Below are 9,497 nucleotides of genomic sequence, written 5' to 3'. Positions count from 1 at the left end.
TAAATGAAGGAACAAGGTGAATTTTCATTGAAAACTGGAATTTGCATGCTGCTCCTATTTAATTTGCTATCCACAGAACAATTTAGAAAGAACAGTCAGTGATGTTAATAGATGGTGGCAATGGAGTTTTGTATTTGCTAATGAAGAGGAAGGAAAATCACTTTGGATTATCTGCATTGGAGAAGGTAGAAGTAAGTTTTAGTAATAGAAGGTAATTGTTCCAGGTATTTAAAATATCTTTATATTTCAAAGCCTTAAACACTTACTTGCAGTTTGCTTATTTTTACAGTTTAAGGAGCTGTATGTGACATCATTTGAAATTTTGGAACTATTCAGAAAAGTGATTATTTAAACCAGTGGGATTTCAATGAGGCTAGTGTGAAGAAATCTCTGCCCAACTACCATCAGCACATCACCTGCAGCACCAGAGGACCCAAGATACACACCTCTGCTACACTACCATCAGGAATGCCTACTGTTCCATCTCTCAATTGTTTTTCAGGAAATCTCACCATCTGGCTGTTCTCCTACCTGCATATAGGCACAGACCAGTGGTAACGACTACAAACAGGAGGCGGAAGAGTAGCTAAGAGACTTTCAAATCTGTGGACTAGGCCCTGTTCAAGGACTCCTTCAGAGGACCTAAATAAATATGCCATGGTTGTCACGAACTTTGACACACATGGATCAATAAGGCTGTTGTTCATTCAACAAGAGAAGGAGCACATAAAATTTGTTCAAACATTTGAGCAATGACAGTTTTAAAGTTATTGAATAATACAGCACTGAAAAACACTTCAGCTCAACTTGTACCTGCCAACCAAGATGTCCATCTGAGGCAGCCCATTTGGCCCATATCCCTCTATATCCATATGCAAGTTGAATCCATATCCAAGTGTCTCTTAAACCTGAGAAATGTTGAATATTAAGTTATCACATCTGAACTCCATCTCCACCACAGCAACAGCAACTTTCATTGATCGAACACTATCAGTGTTGAAGGACGTTTTCAATCTACCTTATCTGATTTAGTGTGAACTAAATAAAAGAGCTAGGTTTAAGCCAGCAAGCTGGAGCGGTTCAAGGAGGAAAGCTCTTGGACAGTTGCAGCATGACATCTAGTTTTAAGTGAAAATTAGGATGTTACAACAGGCTGGAATTGGAACAGTACTAGATCTTGGAAGTGTGGAGCTGGTTATAAAGATGGGCAGAGGGAATGAGGAAACAATATCATGATGTGTTTTGAGTAGCGAATCAAGATTTTGTAAGAGTTAATGAAGGTCACAGAGCACAGCATTGTTGACTAAATTGGATTTTATACCAATTAAGGTACAAGCAGAAGAATTTGGGGATGAAACAGAACTTACAGAGGATGATACTTTGGCCTGGAACCCTTTGCAGTTGTTGAGACAGTAAAAGTGCTGTATATTCAAGCACTCTGAAAACAAATGAGGTGAGATGGATGAAAGTAGGTGGCATTAATGATGCTGCAGATATATTAACAAAAGCTTATTTTGGGATCTAATAATGTATTGAAGTTGGAAGCAATCTGAATTGAATTGAATTAACTTTATTACTCACATCTTTCATATACATGAGGAGTAAAAATCTTTACATCTCCGTCTGTGCAATTTATAGTAATTCATTATAAATATTATGTACAACAGGATAGTCAATATCACATTGAAATATAGTTGCATCAGCATGAAAAAATCAGTCTGATGGCTGAGTGGAAGAAGCTGTCCCAGAGCCTGTTGTCCTGGCTTTTATGCTGTGGTACCGTTTCCTGGATGGTAGCAGCTGAAACAGTTTGTGGTTGGGGTGACTTGGGACCCTAATGATCCTTCGGGCTGTTTTTACAAACCTGTCTTTGTAAATGTCATGAATAGTGCGAAGTTCACATCTACAGATGCGCTGGGCTGTCCGCGCCATTCTCTGCAGAGTCCTGTGACTGAGGGAAGTGCAGCTCCCATACCAGTCAGTGATGCAGCCAGTCAGGATACTCTCAATTGTGCCCCTATAGAAAGTTTGTGGGATTTGGGGGCCCATACCAAACTTCTTCAACCATCTGAGGTGAAAGAGGCACTGTTGTGCCTTTTTCACCATACAGCTAGTATGTACAGGCCAAGTGAGATTCTTGGTGATGTTTATGCCGAGGAACTTAAAGCTGTTCACCCTCACAACCCCAGATCCACTGATGTCAATAGGGGTTAGCCTGTCTCCATTCCTCCTGTAGTCCACAACCAGCTCCTTTGTTTGTGCAACATTGAGGGGGAGTTTGTTTTCTTGACACCACTGTGTCTGGGTGATGACTTCTTCTCTGTCAGCTGCCTCATTATTATTTGAGATTAGACCAATCAGTGTAATGTCAGCAAATTCAATTAGCAGATTGGAGCTGTGGGTGGCAACACAGTCATGGGTGACCAGAGAGTAAAGGAGGGGACTTAGTACACAGCCCTGAGGGGCTCCTGTGTTGAGGGGTAGAGGGGAGGGAACCCATTTTTACCACCTGCCAGTGATCTGACAGGAAATCCAGGATTAGCTATATAAGCCGGGGTGAAAGCCGAGATCTCTGAGCTTCTTGTCAAACGTGGAGGGAATTATGGCGTTGAATGCATTCTCACATAAGCACCCCTCTTCTCCAGGTATGTAAGGACAGTGTGTAGAGCAGCGGCTATTGTGTCATCTGTCGATCGGTTGTGTTGGTAGGCAAATTGTAGGGTGTCCAGTGTGGGTGGTAGCATGCTGCAGATGTAGTCCTTGACCAGCCTCTCAAAGCATTTGTTTATTTTTGAGGTGAGTGCGACAGGACGCCAGTTGTTCCAGACATGTTACCTTGGTCTTTTTAGATACCGGAACAATAGTGGATGCTTTGAAGCAGGAGGATACTCTACACTGGGAGAGGGAGAGATTGGTTGAGCCTCAAACAACTGAGAGAGAGTAAAGGAGTTGGTGGTAGTTACTGAAGACTATTTTGGTCTTCACAGCATCTAGTTATTTTTGCTCATCCAACACATGGATGATATTGTTCACTGATATCTTTAACATCTCACCTCAGCAGTCTGCAGGCATCAATTATAATGGTGACTAAGAAGAGCGTAGTAACCTGCCACAAAGACTATTGACCTGTAGTTATCACATTCACTGTGATGAAGTGCTTTGAAAGGTTGGTGATTAAACCTATCAACTGCCTGTGGAGCATCTTGGATCTGCTTCGGTTTGCCTTCAGTCCACAGCAGATGCCATTTCATTGGCTCTTCACTCAACCCTGGAATATCTGGACAATAAAGATACACAAATCAGGGTGCTCTTTATTGAGTACAGCTCGGCATTTAACACTCATCCGCTCAAAACTAATCAATAGGCTCCAAAATCTAGGACTCATTACCACCTTGTGCAACTGATGCCTTGATTTTCTCATCAGCAGACCCCAGTCAGTTTGCAATGACAGCTCCTCTCCTCAGATACGGTGAAGATTGAAAATCTGGCTGAGTGGTGCCACAACTTCTCACTCAATGGCAGCAAGCCCACGAATGGATTATTGACTTCAGGAGGAGGAAACCAGAAGTCTGTGGGCAATCCTCATCGGGGGGATCAAAGATGGGGAGGGTCAGCAACTTTAAATTCCTCGGTGTTATCATTTCAGAGGACCTGTCCTGGGACCAGTATGTAAGTGCCACAAAGCTCTGTAACACCTCTATTTTCTTAGAAGTTTCTGAATATTTGGCATGCCATTTAAAACTTGACAAAACTTCTATAGATATGTAATGGAGAGTATATTGACTGGTATGCAAACTCAAATGTCTTTGAAAAGAAAATCCTACAGAAAATTGTGGATACAGCCCAGTTCATCACAGATAAAACCCTCCCCGCCATTGAGCACACCCACGTGGAACGCTGTTGCAGGAAAGGAGTATCCATCATCAAAGACCCTCACTGTCCAGGCTATGCTCTCCTCGCTGCTGTCAGGTACAGGAGCCTTAGGTTCCACACTCCCAGGGTCAGGAACAGTTATTACCCTCTCAACCATCAGGCTCTTGAACCAAAGGGGATAACTTCACTCACCCCATCACTGAACTGGTCCCACAATCTATGGACTCACTTCTAAAGACTTAATTTTCTCGATATTTATTGCTTATTTATTGTTATTGTTCCTTTGCATTTACTGTGAATGCCCACAAGAAAATGAATTTCATGGTTGTATATGGTGACATACATGTAGTTTGAAAATAAATTTCCTTTGAACTTGGAACATGGTGTCCTGAGGGTGACATATTGGACAGGAGGATATTCATGAGAGCTACCGCCTGTTGCATTGTCTCTCACTTCACTCATGCCTTTTAAATAATTTTCATATTACTGTTTTTTATCATGACATCATATTCCAGTTTGGTTTCAAATTTGATTTCATCTCTACTTTTTCCCTTTTCGTTTGACCCTTCTTTATCCCTGTCCTGCTGTCCTGTATGCCAGCTTCTTACATTGCAGTCATTCTGGCCACGGCCTTTTAACTTGCTGTATATGTAGTTATTTTCTTAACAGTTCATGTGTGTCACCTTAATATTTTAATATCTATTCCTTACGCTATCATAGTTTTCCCAAATGTTTCCCTCCTTTGGTTATCTACTTCATCTGTGCTGTCACTGAGCCAAGTAGCATTCTGAGAGCACAGTATGTATTACCAAAATACCAACACTCCTTTCTCATCACAGTTATCTTTCCTGATTGATCTTGAATAATTATAAGTCATAATTTTCATTCTATTGATATACCTTCATCGATCAGAGTTGGGACGTCATGTTACATCTGTGCAAGACCTCCATAAGGCCACGTATTGTTCTGATCGCCTGGGTATAGAAAGGATATCATGAAGCTGGAAAAGGCGCAGGAATGATTCACAAGAGGGCTCGAGTTACAAGGGAAAACTGGTTAGAGTTTCATAGAGTCATACATCGTGGCAACAGGCCTTTCGGCCCAATGCATCCATGCTAACTGTGAAACTTGCTTCCCCAGGACTATTTTTACCCTTGAGCAGAGGTGCCTGAGGGGATTTTCAGAAGTTTATATATTCATCAGAGGTATAGATGAGGAGTACAGTCGCAGTCTTTTCCCTGGGGTAGGAGTGTTTGAAGCTAGAGGGCATAGGTCTAATGTGAGAAGGGAAATATTTAAAGGAATCTGAGGGGTAAGAGCACACAGGGTGGTGGGTGTGTAGAATGAGCTGTCAAGGGAAGAGGTGGAGGCGTGTACAGTAGGTGCAATTGCAATGCTTGAAAGACATTTAGCCAAGTTCATGGATGGGAAAGGTTTAGAGGGATCTAGGCCAAATGCAGTGAAATGGGGATGAGTTGAGCTGAAGAGCCTGTTTCCATGACATATTAACATGACTTTAAATGTTGTACGGTTTCCTTTTTGCTGGGTTATTCTCAGGTACTGTATTACATTTGGCCATAAGTTATCATCAGATACAATCCAGATGAACTTTGTGTGAGCTACTTTACTGGCTCAGTTCTTATTACTTAGCACCATAGAGTTATCTCTGACAAATTCACAACCTTCCTTCATTTCTTTCCATTGCTCCCCACTGTCTTATACAGTAGCATTGCTTAAAATTGCTGGAAATGTGAAAAGGCACCAGAAAATGTTGAAAATACTCAGCAGGTGAGAAAACATTGGTGACTGGGCAACTAGTTAATATTTCAAGCTGATGACCTTTCCTTGGGATTAGCAGTGGTTGGAGTTTTAACGGTTCATGAGCAAGCATCAACCCAAAGAGGACTAGAGGAAAAGAATTAAAGGAAGAGTACATTGTGGGGAGGTTGTTGGAACTTTTTACTTATAAACTTCACTAATACTGCATGACCAAAGTAAATGGTAAAGGGATAGATTTTAAATGATAAAATGGTTGGGTTTAGAAGAATGTTAAATAATAACCGAATCAAAGGAGACCTATTTTGATTAAGAATTTTTTCCCAATATTTTCTCATTATGGACGTTTATTAATGCTATATGGCTAGAGCGTTCTCATTCATCATCAACCTGCATCCTTTGTTTTGTGTCCTTAATCCCTACTGCCATCCCACTAAGCCCCACCACACTGCTCTAGTTAACTTCCTTGGATTATTGGGTTCCAGTTTCATCTGTAGCTTGTTGCCTTAAGTCAGCATCACACCAGAGGTAAAGCTGGTTGTGGTGCTGAGGAAACATAATCTATTTCTCCTATATCCTAGAGATCAAAGTTGTACAACGATAAACCATAAGGCTCATCATATCTTTACTAACTTTTTGATAAGGATGTCAGGTTAAGCATATTTCCTTGCTTTATTGCCCATAAAGTTTTGTGAGATTGGCCACACTTCCTTGCTTTATTGTCTGTAAAATTTTGTTCTCTGATTGCTAGCCCTTCTATCACAGATCTTTTATTTAGTTTATTAAAGGCAATTGTAATTTTGAATTCTTCCCTCAGGTCTAACTATGCAAAAGCAAAGTATTAAAGCTTTTGGAAATCTGAAACAAAGACACAAAATACTGAAACTACTCAGGAGGCACATATATAAAGTAATTAACATTTGAACTCCATCTCTAAAGAGGAAGATTTAGGCTTCTCCATGTAATTCAACTCTCTTCTTGATACCATACTCCTGCAAATAACTGCCTCATCTCTGGCTAAACTGTCCTTTATGCTGATTTTAACATGGTGCAAAGATTTATACTTCTACTTCCTGAACAATTTTTACAAAATCTAAATCTTATATTTCTGCATTCTATCTGTCTGTTCTTTATCTCAATAAGTGAATACAACAGAAAACTAGACACAGAGTTTTGCACTTTGAAAAGTAGCAACTAGTTCTCCTGCCAGCATAAAATTAAAGTTATAAGTCTAAACAGTGACTATAACTATAGAAAATCCTATCCCTACTCCAGTTTAGAATATGCTTCCTCCAAAACCTCTCAATATATTTAGTTTACTCAGTGAAATTCACCTATTAATATAAAACAGTTGCTATCCACAAGAAGTAATCATGAAATATGCTGCTGACCAGAACTGACTCTGGAGCTTGAGAACTTTCTCACTTATGCCTTTTATTAAGCATTAGGAGTGAATAGTTGATGGGCAAGAGAGGCAAGTGGGGGGGAAAGCAATAAAATAATTGGTTCCTGAGGCTTTTAGGATAATTTAAAAGTCACTTATTTTTGACTTGTTTTTCAAAGTATAGTTGAGTTATTAAATAGGAATAGATTGTACATTCTTTTTTTACACTTGAGAGATTGGTATTTCAGTTTTTTGCATGTTCTAAATAGTGTGCCTTACATTTTCCATTACACCGTTTGTGAGGAGTAACTTGCAGGGAGCAACTCAGGCTGGAGTAGAGATGGCTGTGTTGGATTATTTTCTTTGGAATAAAAGTGCCTGAGGAAAGATAACTAAGGTATATAAAGTCATATATGGCCTGGGCTGAATAGATTAAAGAAAAGCTTATTTTCCTTTGTAAAAAGGCCAGTAACTAAGACACTAACTAACCTTTGCAAGTGGAATTGAAAATATTTCTGTTGTGCCCAGAGTGTGGAGTCTCTTAATAGTTTTCCAGGCAATGAAATAAAGCTCACTTCAAATTGTAAGAATACTGCAATATCATAACATACATAATGAACAAAGAAACAGAAAGCAAGATTAGGCGGTATATTTTTGACTGGCATGGATATGATGGGCCAAATAGTCTCACTCTGAGCCATAAACTTGTGATTTTATGAACCACTTATTTATAACTGCTAATACCAATCTAGAATGGAATCATGAACTTCAATGTTCTCCTTTCTGCTATAATTTAAACTTAAGATACTGACTCTGCACTCCATCCTTTCCTCAAAGTGCGAACTTGCATCAAAAGGATTATCCTGTCATACAATGTCTTCAATGAGTCTTTCCACCATTTACTTAACAAAGGATAAATCATTAATTAGCAAAGGTTCACCTCTGACATTGAACTTTCCCTTTGCTGTTCTCAGATTTCGTTTGTGTCAAATTTGACTGCTCTATCAGATGTAAACTATCACCTTCCTTCCCTCCTTTCTTTCTCCCCATTCTTTTCAGCCCTGGTGTTGGTCTATATTACTAAATCAACATTCACTTATATTCTTCATAAAACTAATGTGTAAGGTCACTTATCTCTTAATAGCTAATGTCGTGCTCCAGTTCTTTCTGCTTGTTTACATTAGAAAGAATACCATCACGTTTAGACTGTTACTAATCATAAAGAGCCACATTAAATACTGGATGATCCTGCAAAAGTGAATCCAGAGCATAAGCTTAATTAAACCAAAGTATTCTAAAGGGACATACGTAAAACTACAATTTAAATCAAATAAAGCAATGCTGTAACAGTTACTTGTACATTACGTTTCATAGAATTGTGTTATATTTATTGTGTTTTTGTTTTATTGTATTTATGCTTATTGTGTTTTCTTCTGCTGCATAAGATCTGAAGTAATAATCATTTTGTTCTCCTTTACACTCGTGAACTGAAGAATGAAAACAAACTCTTGAATCTTGAATGTGGACACATAAAACATGTCACCATTTGGAATGCTTGCTTAATTAGAGCAATGTAAATGAAAGCAAGAGAAAATCTTGCAGATACTGGAAATCCAAGCAACACACACAAAATGCTGGAGGAACTCGGCAGGCCAGGCAGCATCTATGGAAAAGAGGACAGTCAACATTTCAGGCTGAGACCCTTCATCAGGACTGGAGAAAAGGAAGATGAGTCAGAGTTAGATGGGGGAGGGGAGGAAGAATCACAAGATAAGTGATAGGGAGGGGAGGGGTGAAGTAAAGAGCTGGGAAGTTGATTGGTGAAAGAGATACAGGGCTGGAGAAGGGGGAATCTGATAGGAGAGGGCAGAAAGACATGGAAGAAAGAAAAAGGGGAGGAGCACCAGAGGCAGGCTATGGGCCAGTAAGGAGATAAGGCGAGAGAAGGAAAAGGGAATGGGGAATGGTGAATTGGGGGGACATTACTGGAAGTTCGAAAAATCAATGTTTATGCCATCAGATTGGAGGCTACCCAGATGTAACATAAGGTGTTGCTCCTCCAACCAGAGTGTGGCATCATTGCAACAGTGCTGGAGGCCATGGACTGACATGTTGGGATGGGAATGGGAAGTGGGATTAACATGAGTTGCCACTGGGAGATCTTGCTTTCTCTAATGGATGGAGCATAGGTGCTTAGCGAAGTGTAATTGAAAGCCTGCCTAATAAAGATCCAGATGATAGGATGCTGAAAAGCAGGCTTGACTTGGCTCAGAGGAAAAACTCTCACTTCTGCATCAAAAGTTGTGTCTTGAAGCTTGGCTACGGAAAGGACAGTGCCTTGGCTGAATCTTAAAATGAGTGCTGTTTAGGATGTCGGTCTTTCTATCAACTAAATATTTTGAACCTCAGAATCACATGGTTTGGGAATATTCTAATATACCTCACATGACAGTGTAATGGAAGC

The sequence above is a fragment of the Hemitrygon akajei genome, chromosome 10 (genome assembly GCF_048418815.1).
Source record: "Hemitrygon akajei chromosome 10, sHemAka1.3, whole genome shotgun sequence".
Lineage (NCBI taxonomy): Eukaryota > Metazoa > Chordata > Chondrichthyes > Myliobatiformes > Dasyatidae > Hemitrygon > Hemitrygon akajei.
The sequence above is the reverse complement of the archived record's forward strand: the minus strand, read 5'-3'. Positions refer to the sequence as shown.